The sequence below is a fragment of the Heteronotia binoei genome, chromosome 6, assembly GCF_032191835.1.
Source record: "Heteronotia binoei isolate CCM8104 ecotype False Entrance Well chromosome 6, APGP_CSIRO_Hbin_v1, whole genome shotgun sequence".
In the NCBI taxonomy this organism is placed as follows: domain Eukaryota; kingdom Metazoa; phylum Chordata; class Lepidosauria; order Squamata; family Gekkonidae; genus Heteronotia; species Heteronotia binoei.
Window position 1 is genome coordinate 4,128,653 of NC_083228.1, and position 14,747 is coordinate 4,143,399.

Genomic DNA, 14,747 nt, shown 5'->3' on the forward strand with positions numbered 1-14,747 from the left:
TTCTACTTTGATATGCAAGGTCTTTCTCATGGTTAGTAACAGCGGCTCAATATGGCAGCTATTAAACTAAGCATTTTATTTCAGGAAAAGTTAGATTGCCTGACACATATGTGACACAGAGTGTTGGACTGGAGAGGCTACTGGCCTTATGGCTTCTCTTCTGTTCTTATGTGACACAGAATGTTGGACTGGATGGGCCATTGGCCTGAGCCAACATGGCTTCTCTGATGTTCTTATGTGACACAGAGTATCGGATTGGATGGGCCCTTGGCCTGATCCAACATGCTTCTCTTATGTTCTTATGTGACCCAGAGTGTTGGACTGGATGGGCCATTGGCCTGATCCAACATGGCTTCTCTTATGTGACACAGAGTGTTGGACTGGATGGGCCATTGGCCTGAGCCAACATGGCTTCTCTTAGGTTCTTATGTGGCAACATATTAGGAAGTCTGTTAGGGGTTGTGAAGCCTGTGAAAGTTGCAGTTTTCTTGAATTCTTCAGGCTCTGCTTTTGAAAATAAAATAGCCCACCACCATGCCTAGTAAAGTTGGAGTTGTGCATCACCATAGTAAAAGGACTGGGACCCAGACAGTAAGGAGAAGGAATGAGATGGAAAAGCTGTGGAACACAAGTGGTCATGCTAATGGCATTACAGCAACTTGAGCAGATGAGACTTAGGCCAATCTTGCCAGATCCGGGAAGCTCAGCAGGGTCTTCTGCCCTGGCTAGTACTTGGATGGGAAACCCCCAAGGAAGGCCCGAGTGGCAAGACAGAGCGAGGCAATGGCCAACTCCCCCGGAACCTCTCTGGCCTTGAGGGCTGCTCTAAGTCCATTCTGACTTGAAGGAACTTTTTAAAAACAAGGCATTGCAGAAAGGTTTATTCCTGCACTTTTTCTCTACAAACGTACATGGTTTCTGTTTCCACATGATTTTTTTTAGGTCAAACAACCTGCCTTCCTTATGGTGATGATGGGGCCAGCGCGTGGGAGTAGGCCAAGTAGGCAGCCGCCTAGGGTGCTACTTGGCCTAGGGGCACCATGAGGCGCCCCCTCTTCCCACGCCCACCACCGTCCACCTCCCTGCCCCCACTACCATCTCCCCACACTGCCGCCTGTCTCCCCACGCCTGCTGCTGTCCACCTTCCTGTGCCTGCTGCTGTACATCTCCCTGCACCACCACCATCCGCTGCTGTCACAAGGTGGGCTGCCCTCAGTGCCTTTAGCGTTCCTCCCCTCGCACTGCCCAGGAGCCGACTGGAAGCCCCACTAGTGGCCACATAGGGGAAGAGCACAGCCGGAGGGCCGCACCAAGCACCGACTGCATGAAGGGGGGAGAAGGGAGTTCGGTGTGCCATGAACCTGCCCAGGCACCCTCGAGAGGAACCTCCTGCTGCCATCCGACCCCAACCAGCAGCACTCGGCCCCACACAGCCATCTCTGGAGGCAGTAGGACCCACATTGGGCTCGGTGGGAGCTTGGCAGAAATGTTGATGTTATTATGACATCATTGGTGCACACGCAAAACCAATGATGGGGGAGTGGAGATCAGGGTTAGGCCTAGGGGCGCAGGCACCCCCCGCCCCGGGCCTGAGGATAGTATCCCTTCTTATTTTCCCTGTTGACAAAATGAGTGGCTGCAAAATATGCTTGAGAGCAGCCAAGTCAAGGCAGCCCAGCCTTTGACACTTAGGATGTTTCTAATTAGATCCTTTAAAAAAAAATGTACTTCGAAAATATGCTAATGAACACTATTGTGTGTGCGGTATAGAGGGTGTCATGTTGTGACAAATAAACGTTAGGATGCACAAGCTGTATTTCTCAGGGCCACTTTCTCAGATGGCATTTACACACATCTTAAGTGAGGTGTGTAAACACACAGTTTAGGAAGCAATGTTCATTCTGAGGTGCCCCATAGAGCAGGAGGGGTGCCCCCCTTGCCTCTTGCACAGAATGCTGGTGTGAACTCCAGCCCAGTTTGCTAAAAGGCACACAACAATCCCAGGACAACCCTTTGCCCCCCAAAGTCAGGGTCCCTCTTTGTTCTTTTCCTGGGCTGAAGCTCTGCTAACATAAGGCACACGACAGCAGTCGGAGTTCCATGACAACCAAGTCTCTTTGGATTTTATCTTCAAAATCTTATGTCTGGGATTTGCATGTTTGCATTTAGGGAGCTGGGAAGTAAAAAGTTGCCTCCCAAGGGCAGAGTTAACAAGAAGAGGTCCTTTGCCAGATTTATCTTGATAACAGCCACTATGGCAGGAGGGGCTTTGTTGATTAGAGGTGTGGAGCAGACGTGTACAGGATTGGCACAGACTGATGTAGGCATTTGAAATTCCTGAGCTTTGCAAAATTACTTGCATGGCAAAACTATGGCATACTGATTTCAATGCATCTCGTACACGTCTAATACAAGCAACCAGCATATTGGTAAAAGAAAAATAAAATGAGATTTAAGGCAGCATTTCCATAGTACGGGGTGGGGTTGCCTCCATGAGGCATGAGGTTAGGACCGCAGACTCCACTGGACAGTGCATATTTCCAGACACGTTTTCCATCTCACTTTCTGCATCCACAGAATGACTCCCTGAAGATGTCATCTCATTCCTAAAGAAGCAGAAATCTGGGCATTTTGTCTTGACCTGAATCCAGGCTATGTAGAGTTTGCATGTGCTTCCCGCAAGGTGCAGAGTATCAAAAAGGTCTGGGGAGAGTGAATGGCAGATCCGTTTGACTTGCACTGTTTCTGCACGGATAGGCAAATGACCCCCATCTCTGGCTTCTGGGTTTGGTCCTCTGCAGGCCTCATTTTGGGCGGGAGCTCACAGAAGAGGAGCTCTGGAACCTCTAAAATTTTATTGTGTTCTTTCTTTCTTAACCCCGCCCCCCCAAAAAAACCCCAACTTATTTATTTATTTTTCGCATTTATATCCCGCCCTCCCTGCCGAAGCAGGCTCAGGGCGGCTATACTTGCTTTGGGGCTTCATTGTTCAACCCCCCTGTGAGAGTTTTGCTGAACTCTAAGATTTGACAAACTTTCCCACAAAAAAAATGGGAAAATAACCGAAACAGGGAAATCTTCATCATGCCACTGTGGCCACATAGGAGAAAGTAAGGTTTTATTATGACAATTACAATTCAAGAAGTGTTTTAAGGTAGATGCGGAGCTGATATAATTGAGTCCCCCTTCCGGTGATGTCAGGGGTGTGTGGCATAGGAAAATGATTTGTGCTAATGAGCTCCGGCACCTCTTTTTCTATTAAATGACCCCTGGTTCTCACATGCAAATTGACCAGCATTGGAAATGAGATTTAGATCCCCCCCCCAAAAAAAGTGGGTTGAGCAGCTTGCTTGAACCATTCAGAACTCTTTGCCCTGTCAGTCCACACACACACAACAGCCTTTTTTGGCATATATAAGAATATAAGATAGAGGGTCAGCCAGGTTACATAACAAAAGAATAAATAATCCATACAGAATAAAATTAGAATTACAAAATAAAAACAAAGTAGCAACATAGTAAAACCTGATACATAGTACTACTTATCAGGACGAGTAACCATAGCTCTATAAAAAAAAAACCCTTTGCTACTAATTCTGTTATTTCCGGATCAGAATTATCAAGCAAGAAAAGCACCTTAAAATCATCAAAGGTCTCTAAAATTTGGGCCAATATGGGGTATAAAAGATCCCGGTGGGACGCCAAATAGAGAGGACATTGGAGAAGAGCACAGGCGACAATCTCAACACAACCCATCTTACAGGGACAGCACCTACTTGAATAGGAAGTCCCTTGGAATCTGCCAAATAAAACGGCTGACTCTTATGTTCTTTTCCTTATCAGAAAGACCATAAGAGAAGCCAGTGGCCCATCCAGTCCAACACTGTGTCACATGGTTGCCAAAAACCATCAGGAGGTCCACCAGTGGGGTTGGGACACTAAAAGCCCGCCCATTGTGCGCCCCCCTCCCCAAGCACCAAGAAGACAGAGCATCACTGCCCCAGACACAAGAACACCAGTTGCAAACAAGGAGGCGATATTTCAGTGACCGGCTCAGCTGTTTGTGGACTTGCTCATAAGAACATAAGCAAAGCCATGTTGGATCAGGCCAATGGCCCATCCAATCCAACACTGTGTCACATGGTGGCCAAAAAACCAGGCGCCAGCAGGAGATCCACAAGTGGGGCCAGGACACTAGAAGCCCTCCCACTGCGCCCCCCAAGCACCAAGAATACAGAGCATCACTGCCCCAGACAGGAAGTTCCAACAATAAATTGTGGCTAATAGCCGCTGATGGACCTCTGCTCCAGATGTTTATCCATTCCCCTCTTGAAGCTGGCTATGCTTGTAGCCACCACCACCTCCTGTGGCAGTGAATTCTATGTGTTAATTACCCTTTAGGTGAAGAAGTACTTCCTTTTATCCGTTCTAACCCGACTGCTCAGCAATTTCATTGAATGCCCACGAGTTCTTGTATTGTGAGAAAGGGAGAAAACTACTTCTCTATCTCATGCATAATCTTGTAAACCTCTATCATGTCACCCCTCAGTCAAAGTTTCTCCAAGCTAAGGAGCCCCAAGAGTTTTAACCTTTCTTCATAGGGAAAGTGTCCCAACCCTTTAATCATTCTAGTTGCCCTTTTCTGCACTTTTTCCATTTTTTTTAGGTGTGGTGATCAGAATTGTACACAGTACTCCAAATGAAACTGCACCATTGATTTATACAGGACATGGAGCTGGAAAGGAGTTGACCTCATCCATTCCCATGTTCCAGCTGCCAACCTGAGACATGTTGACCAGGAAGCCCCTGCAGGTGGCAGGGTGAAGTTTTCTCAAAGAGAACATGGTGTGGTGTATTTCCAGAAGTGCTTTGTCTGTTTTTGAGAGTGGGCTGGCCTCTGTTCGCCTCTCAGATATCACCTGCAGTGCTCTTCCAGCCTGTGGAGTCTTCCAGCCCTGCAGCGTCTCTGCCTGGGCTCCAAAGCCATCCTGGTGGTTCATCAAAGGTGTCTGTAATGAAACCGCTCTGTCAGAAGGCTACAGAAGACTCTGCTTCCAGCTGGGAGACTTCCTTCTCCTGAAGGATCAACCTGGATCACAACTGTATTCACAAAAGGCCAGGACATGTGACTTTAAAAAAACACACACACACATTTAAGGCTTGATTTCCAGTGGCCAGAACAAAATCAAAGAACGACAGGGGAGATTCTAATTGTGATTTTAATCTTTCCCACACACTGAGCAGCGTTTGGTTTGGCTGGTCGATGAAGGCGTGAATCAAAGGCTCTTCCTGCCCCTCACCTGGGCTGCCCCTGAAATCCCCTGTTCCTTATAAGGAACCCGCTCACTCTCATAAGGCAATTTATTATTTACTTGTCGTTATGAAATTTGTCAGATGGTTATAAGTGTCATTAATTGTCATTTCAAATTGAATTAATTTGCTGTTAATTACTGTGAGTGACTGTGACAGAAAAGAAAAACATTTATCAGTATTAAATAGCTGCAAGTCTCCCACAAGAGCTGGGCGGTGATCAGCGAGGTTTTCCAGGCCCTGTCTGGAGGAGGAGGAGGAGGAGGAGGAAACCTTCCCTTCCAGCCGCAGCTTCTCACATCTCTGGAGATGGCAGGTTCTTTAATTTTTTTTTAAATGCAATTAAACAGCTATAAAAATGACAAACTCAATCAACAAATAAAGGGAGAAAAGTTTCCTGTTCTGAATATGTAAGTGCTGACGTGTGTGTGTTTGTGCACGCATGCACATGCATGTGTGTGTGTGAGAGAGAGAGAGAGAGTCTTAGTCCGGCTAGTGAGAGATGCTAAAAACAACCAAAAATGGGTTCTCAATTCCTGCTTTTCTTCAGTCTTCTCTTCTGAGGGAAACGGTGCTCAACATGGCAAAAACAGAACATATGATGAGGGAAGGGAGTCATAGCTTAGGATCAGCATAGGGGTAGTACATCAACACCTAGTTTCTTTAAATGAAACTAAGTCCTCAGGGCCAGATGAACTGTATCCAAGGGCACTAAAAGAACTTGAGACATAATTTCTGAGCTTCTGGCCATTATTCTTTGAGAATTCCCAGGGAACAGGTGAGGTGTCAGAAGATTGCAAGAGGGCAAATGTTGCCCCCATCTTCAAGAAAGGGAAAAGAAGGATCCAGGTAACTACCAACAAGTCAGCTTGATGTCTATAGCAGGAAAAGTTTTAGAACAAATCACTAGTCAGTCAGTTTTGGAACATTTAGAAAAGATGGCTGTGATTACTAAGAGCCATTATGGGTTTCTCAAGAACAAGTCATGTCAGACTAACCTGATCTTTTTTGAGAAAATCACTGCCTTTCTGGATCAGGGAATGCTGTAAACATAGTTTATCTTGATTTCAGTAAACATATTGATAGAGTTCCACATACTATCCTTGTTGACAAGTTCATAGAATGTGGTTTGGATCCTGTTACTGTTAGGTGGATCTATAACTGACTGACAGATCGCACCCAAAGAGTGCTTGTGAATGGTTCCTCATCCTCTTGGAGAGGAGTGACAAGTGGAGTCCCTCAAAGATCTTTCCTGGGGCCTGTTTTGTTCAACATGTTATTATTTGGATGAAGGAATAGAGGGAATGCTTATTAAATTTGCAGATGCTACTAAAACTTGGAGGGTTTGCAAATACCATTGAAGATGGAGACAGGATGCAGGATGATATTGACAGGCTGGAAAACTGGGCTAAAACAAATAAAATGAATTTTAACAGGGCTAAATGTAAACTTCTCCATTTGTGTAACAAAAATCAAATGCATAATTATAGGATGGGGGAGACTTGTCTTAGCAGTAGTATGTGCGAAAAGGATCTAGGAGTTTAGTGGATCAAATGCTGAACATGAGTCAACAGTGTGATGCGGTGGCTAAAAAGGCAAATGCAATTTTGGGCTGTATCATCAGAAGTATAGTGTCCAGATCACGTGATGTGGGTATCGCTTTACTCTGCTCTGGTAAGACCTCACCTGGAGTATTGTGTTCAGTTTTGGGCACCACATTTTAAGAAGGATATAGACAAGCTGGAACGGGTCCAGAGGAGGGTGACGAAGATGGTGAGGGGTCTGGAGACCAAGTCCTATGAGGAAAGGTTGAAGGAGCTGGGGATTTTTAGTCTGGAGAGGCGGCTGAGAGGTGATATGATCACCATCTTCAACTACTTGAAGGGCTGTCATCTAGAGGATGATGTGGGATTGTTTTCTGTGGCCCTAGATGGTAGGACCAGAACCAGCAGGTTGAAATTAAATGAAAAGAGTTTCCAGCTAAACATTAGGAAGAACCTCCCGTTAGAGCGGTTCCTCAGTGGAACAGGCTTCCTCGGGAGGTGGTGGGCTCTCTTTCCTTGGAGGGTTTTAAGCAGAGGTTAGATCAGGGGTAGCAAATGAGTAGTCTGGGAGCCGAATGAGGCCCCCAGAGGGCACCTATCAGGCCCACAAGCAAGTATGTTTCTTCCTCCCTGTCTTTTGCTTCCTGCTTGCTTTTCCAGGCTTGCTTAATTGCACAGGAGCTGCAGAGCAAAGCCTCTATATTCTCCAGTGGCTGAGGCTTTTCCCTTGGGGAGAGAGACATTGCTTTGCCAGGTTCTCTCAATCATACAGCAGAGCTAATGAACCAAGCCTCTCTTCCTTCTATTGGCTGAGGCTCCTCTCCTCATCCCTGGAGAGGGAGGGAAAGAGCCAGAGCTTCCTTTGCCAAGTTCCCTCAATCATACAGGAGAGATAAAGTACCTTCAAGGCCAACAAAATTTTATTCAAGGTATGAGTTTTTTGCCTTGCTACAGAGAGACAGTGTTTGTTTTTGTTGGTTCATTTTGCCAGGGCTCTCCTGGGTGCAACTGGGTTTGCCTCCCCCTTTTCACTGTATTCATGCTTTTGTGATCCAGTCTTTTTCAGTTGGAAAGCAATGTGAACTATTTAGATGAGAAATAACAAGCCACTGAGCTGGATGAGGCTGAGAGTTTGTGTCCAGATCAAGTTCATCCAGTACATTTCCTTTGTAAACTGTGTTTTTTTAATCTAAGCTTTCCATATAAATAGGCCGATACCAACCACTATGCTGTCTCTGTATTCTTGCACTGCCTCGTAGGAGTTGTAGTTATTTATCTAGGGAAGACTAGTTTTGTGGATAAAAACATAGCCCCCCAGTCTGTGCCATGATGCCTTCACATGTTCTTGATCAGCACATGAAGCAACTTATGTACCAAAAGCTCACAATGCCCAGCCATTTCCTGTCTTCCTTCTGTGTCTTAGGCTCAAAGCATTAACTGTAAGATTTCTGTAAAAAATGTCAGTAAATCAAAAATAGGCTTGCAACTTACAGATACACACTTGAACAGCATACTCAAGATTGCTATAGCACATTGTCTCCAAATTTTGATGCAATTATTCAGAGCAAGCGGTGTCAGTTATTACACTGCCAGGGCTTTTTTTGGTAGAAAAAGCCCAGCAGGAACTCATTTGCATTCTAAGCCACACCCCATAACATCACCATTGTTGCACATAGGGCTTTTTTGTAGAAAAAGCCCAGCAGGAATTCATTTACATATTAGGCCACAGCCCCTGACACCAAGCCAGTCAGAACTGTGTTCGTGCTCAAAAAAATCCCTGGAGACTGTTAAATAAAATATTGCAAGAGTGCTAATCTTTTAAGCATGTTTTATTTAAAGCTTTTTTAAAAGAAATCTTTTATTGTGTTTGTCTGTGTCCTTTATAAAGTTTATATTTCCGCTACCTGGTATTATGTTTTATGACACACATGGCCCGGCCAGACAAGCTCTCATTTACGTCAGATCTGGCCCTCATAACAATTGAGTTTAGATGTCAGATGGCCCCAGGCTAGATGGCCATCTGACAGCAATGCTGATTCTGTGAATTAGGCAGATCATGAGGGGGGGGGGGGGGGCGGTTGCATCAGTGCTTAGGTCTCATGGCCCTTCTGACATGCCCAGGGAAATGCTGTTCGCCACTTTGGGGTCAGGCAGCCATTTTTCTCCACGCCAGTTTGGCCAGGGATCCCGGAGGTTTTTGCCATCTTCTGGGCATGAAGCCTGCAGGGGTCGCTAGGGATGTATGTGTGGAGTGGAGGTACCTGTGAAGTTTCTGCATTATGCGGGGGGGTGGGGGGGGGGGACTAGATGACCCTGGAGATCCCTTCCAATCATTGTGAATGAGAGAACAGGTAAAACAGCCCGGATATTTTTTTAAAAATGAAGACATTAGTAGTAGGTTAATTTTATGTACCCCTCAGCACTGACTACTGCCTACGGTCCAGCAGGCAGCTCTGAAAGAGGGGTGCACCTGAAAGGGGGGTGTCCAATCTTGTCCTGCTATGAAATGCAATAGAGCAAACATCTCCAGGTTCACCTGCTGAGTTGTACATTTGTACCTTCTATCCTCTGCAGGCACTACATTGCCCCTTGAAAATGCACACCCCGGGTGCTTCCCCCTAAAGCAGCCTTCATTCAAGCCTCAGAAGAAGGGGGGGGGGGGGCTTGCCAGCAGGTCTGTCCGCTGCACGCCAGGCCTCTGCTGCACCTGTCTCGCCCTGCTGAGAAGGATCCTGGTGGTGCAGTGGTCTGCACTGTGGACATGACACTGGAGATGTCCCCAGCATGCACTGGCAGCCAAACCAAGAGGACACTTGTCTGACTTCAATACCGGGAAAGTTGGCAGGCACATTGATGAACACGGGTTATTGAGGAAGACTCAGCATGGGTTCTGTAAGAGAAGATATTGCCTCGCTAACCTGTTACAGTTCTTTGAGGGGGTGAACAAGCATGTGGACAAAGGGGACACAATAGATGTTGTTTACCTTGACTTCCGGAAAGCTTTTGATAAAGTTCCTCATCAAAGGCTCCTTAGTAAGCTCGAGAGTCATGGAGTAAAAGGACAGGTCCTCTTGTGGATCAAAAACTGGCTAATTAATAGGAAGCAGAGAGTGAGTATAAATGGGCAGTCTTTGCTGTGGAGGACGGTAAGCAGTGGAGTGCCGCAGGACTCGGTACTGGGTCCCATGCTCTTTAACTTGTTCATAAATGATTTGGAGTTGAGAGTAAGCAGTGAAGTGGGCAAGTTTGCAGATGACACTAAATTGTTCAGGGTGGTGAGAACCAGAGAGGATTGAGAGGCACTCCAAGGGATCTGTTGAGGCTGGGTGAGTGGGCGACAACGTGGAAGATGAGGTTCAATGTGGCCAAGTAATGCACATTGGGGCCAAGAATTCCAACTACAAATACAAGTTGATGGGGTGTGAACTGGCAGAGACTGACCAAAAGAGAGATCTTGGGGTCATGGTAGATAACTCACTGAAAATGTCAAGACAGTGTGCGATTGCAATAAAAAAAGCCAGCACCATGCTGGGAATTATTAGGAAGGGAATTGAAAGCAAATCAGCCAGTATCATAATGCCACTGCATAAATCGATGGTGCAGTCTCATTTGGAATACTGTGTGCAATTCTGGTCACCACACCTCAAAAAGGATATTATAGCATTGGAAAAAGTGCAGAAAAGGGCAACTAGAATGATTAAAGGTTTGGAACACTTTCCCTATGAAGAAAGGTTAAAATGCTTGGGGCTCTTTAGCTTGGAGAAACGTTGACTGCGGAGTGACATGATAGATGTTTATAAGATTATGCATGGGATGGAGAAGGTAGAGAAAGAAGTACTTTTCTCCCTTTCTCACAATACAAGAACTCGTGGGCATTCAATGAAATTGCTGAGCAGTCAGGTTAGAACAGATAAAAGGAGGTACTTCTTCACCCAAAGGGTGATTAACATGTGGAATTCACTGCCACAGGAGGTGGTGGCGGCTACAAGCATAGCCAGCTTCAAGAGGGGGTTAGATAAAAATATGGAGCAGAGGTCCATCAGTGGCTATTAGCCACAGTGTGTGTGTGTGTGTGTGTGTAATTTTTTTGGCCACTGTGTGACACAATGTTGTACTGGATGGTCCATTGGCCTGATCCAACATGGCTTCTCTTATGTTCTTATGGCCATGGCCTTGGGGAACCTGGAGGCCACACAGCTCCTGCTAGAGGAGAACGTACAGCCTGGCACAGCGGGCACCACCACCACCCAGGCATGGCATCCGAGGTGGGCTCGCAGGGCAGGGTGGGGAGCCCTGGTCTCATACAGCAGCAGAGGTGCCCTCCACCATATACACGGGAAATGTCAGTACTTGTCTGTATTGGGGAGGGACGGTGGCTTAGGGGTAGAGCATCTGCTTGGTAAGCAGAAGGGCCCAGGTCCAATGAATCCCCGACATCTCCAACTCAAAAGGGGCCAGGCAAATAAGTGTGAAAAACCTCAGCTGGAGACCCTGGAGAGCCACTGCCAGGTTGAGTAGACCAGACTGACTTGGATGGCACTAGGGGGTCTGATTCAGTAGAAGGCAGCTTCAGATCTTCATATTCAGAATCTTACTCTCCATGAGACTGTTTTAGTTGGTGGCACAACAGAAAGGTTTTGCTGCCCTGTGCTCCAAAGCAAACCAAATCAAAATGTGGTTTCTTTGGAGGCAAGGCTGGCAGCTACACTTAATGGCCTCAGACACCCCCAGTGAGGTTCTGGGGCAGGGGGTGGATGTAGAGTGTCAGGAGAATGTGGACTGGATGGCAGTCTCAATGACAGCTGGAGGAACTCATGGGGATTGGCTGACAGCCTCGAAAGGTAACAAGAGTGACAGTTATGAGAGGCACTGAGAGAAAAATCTCTTTAGTTGACTCTACAGTTTGAGTTCTGTCTGAGGCAGCTGGTGACAGAGCTCTGGTCTGCGAGAGAGTCGATCTGTGAGAAGGAGAGAACAGATGCTCTTTTGGGGAAGACTCTCAGGTTGTGGCCCAGAGTCACAAGCAGAGCTGGTTCAACAGCTCTGGGGAGGAGATCTGAACCCAAGTCCAATGGGCAGATGCCTGTTGAGAGAAAGATCATAAGCACACGCTGAGAGAAGGGTCCCGTGTCTATGTGGAATCCCAGGAGCCAGGCTGCGGTCCCAGCAAAGAAAGGGGGCTGGGGCACAGGCGCTTGAGGGGTCCTCAGTCCAGGGTTGTTCTAGCTCTTCCTGAAGAGTCTGCCAGGGAGAAGGGGCCGGTGGTGGAGGGGGGAGGTCTGACAGACTCAGTCAGTCCCTCAGAGAGAGACAGTGCGCATCTGTCAAAAGCCAAAACCACCTTCAAAAAGGTTTATATTGAGAGTCGTCCAGCTGAGGGAAACACTGGCTATTTTATGAAGTAACACCTTGCCAATAAAAGTTCTTGTGTTCTGGTTTTTCTGCCTGCCCACAAATTCTAACATTAAAAACCTGTTCCTATTTCCTCCCTTCCCAGCCTATCTGTTCTAAAATAAATCTTTTTTTATATATAAAAATGCTACCAGTGCCATTATTTTGTTTCTGACAAGAAGTAAGATTTGGGTTCACCTGAGGAAGTGGGCAAGGTGTGACAGAATTTAAAGTGGTCCCCTTTGCTCTCTGGCCTTGGCTCGTCTCAGAGCAGAGAGAGCAATATTCTTCCAATTTGGGACACCTACAGCAGCCATGACTGTTAAGCCGGCACTGCAAAGACACAGCAAACACTGTTGCTAGGGGTTGAGCTGAGGGGGACGCTGTATTGCCCAGGCATCTTCAACTGTGACTGCCCAGTCACTTATAGGGGCACGAATGAGATGGCAGGCAGCTCTGAACCAGAGCCAGTTTGGTGTTGGAGAGCCAGTTTGGTGTAGTGGTTAAGTGTGCAGACTCTTATCTGGGAGAACCGGGTTTGATTCCCCACTCCTCCACTTGCACCTGTTGGCATGGCCTTGGGTCAGCCATAGCTCTGGCAGAGGTTGTCCTTGAAAGGGCAGCTGCTGTGAGAGCCCTCTCCAGCCCCACCCACCTCACAGGGTGTCTGTTGTTGGGGAGGAAGGTAAAGGAGATTGTGAGCCGCTCTGAGACTCTTCGGAGTGGAGGGCGGGATATAAATCCAATATCATCTTCTTCTCTTGTGCCTGCACAAGCCTCATCCCTCTCCCACTATCCTCACACAGTTTTGAAAGCCAGCCCTTTAAAGGAGCTGGCCCTGTGCAACTGTGTGTGCAGAGGAGTCTATTCCAGCGCCAGCTTGGAGCAGTTCTGGTCCAGTCTGAAGACTCTTTGGCAGGGAAAGACACCCTTCCTCGTAACTATGAAACAGGTGATGCAACTTCCACATATCCTGTCCTGCTTTCTACTTCCAGGAAGCTTCAAAATCGGAAAAGTCATCCAAGGAAGACAACTTCAAGCAGCTTCAGAGCCTTTCTACAGTGGTGTGTTTTTATTGTTAATTAAAATTGATACCTCACCATTTCCTTCATTTGTAAACTGAAGTCAAGCTTACAGTAGCATGTATCAAAATCAAACAATCGAAAGAAACAGCTGTAAATACAGAAAACAGCCCAAAAAAATTTAGTATCTTCCCTGCAAACACCCTCCCAAGCAGCCCTACAGCAAAGCACGTATTCCCAGCAAAGGTGCTCTTGAACAAAACTGCTGCGTTGTGCCTTTAAAACAACAAAGACTCCGAGAGACGAGATGCATTTGCTTGGAAGAAACTGATCTGTAAGAAGGATGTGAATATGGTGTTATATGAGAGATTATAATTTTAAATGTGTTGTTCTTGTTTTTTTCACTATCCTTGTTATCTGTAAATAGTGAGGGTTTTTTAAAAAAATTGGGTAAACAAAATTTATAAAATTCTAAAAAAAAAACCAAACAAGAGAGAAGACTTGCCTCCTCTGGAGGAAGAGCAGCCGGGCTTCTTCCTGAGGCTTCAAAGATGGCACCCCCCCTTTTTTTAAAGCCTTTACTGATTTCTACGTTGAGCACTGCTGGGGCCAATTTTTGCGTTGGTATATGGGACCTTTGTTGGCATGGCTGGTCTCATGTTTTGACTTTTGTTGCAGTAATAGTTTGACATTTTTGAATGGACTTTTTTTAACCAAGAGGCAGCAAATATTCCAACGGCAGGCAGGCTGGAGGCCTCGGTAGGCAGCGCCTGGCAGTCCATCTCAGCTTCCCCTCAGTTCCCTCGCAATTTTGCTCTGAAGAAGCATTTTAAGACATTTTAAACTGATCAGAAAAAAATGGGGGAACATGGCCAGTTTTTGGATCTGCACGCCACAGCTGACAAACTGGCAAGGAGCCCAAGGGGAAGAAACAAGGGAGGGCACGGCCAGCTAGAACGTCTCCTGAACTTAGAGAAAATTGGGAGGAGGGAGGGGGAAATAGGTTGGCAGCCTAATTTCATGATCAAAAAGGCGGAAGGACTGTCTGGCCTTGACTGGAGCCTGCTTGCAGGAGGCCCTCAGAGCCTTTGAGGGTGTGCAAGAACTTTCCACTTAAACCTGAGGCAAAGATGAAGGACAAAATTCCCATCTGTAGCATTTGAGCTCTGATTTCTCAGGACAGATGCAGAAGATGAAATGCAGGCAGCCAGTTCCGAGTCTTGACCAGGTTGGAAAAGCTCCACTCGGAATTTTGTTTGCTTTTTTCAAACGTAAGTCTTAAATTCACTAACAGCTCCAGCCCCCCCAACCTGTCTCCACTTCCTTTCCACTCACACCCTGGAAGAAAGAACCCTGCTCGCCCGCCTGCCCTTCCAGTCTCCTATGGCTAAGACAGTTTTTGGTAGCAACGCTGCCTTGTCAAGGACCAGAAAGGAATTTCAAACACCAATTTTAAATGTGAAGGACACACCACTTCTGC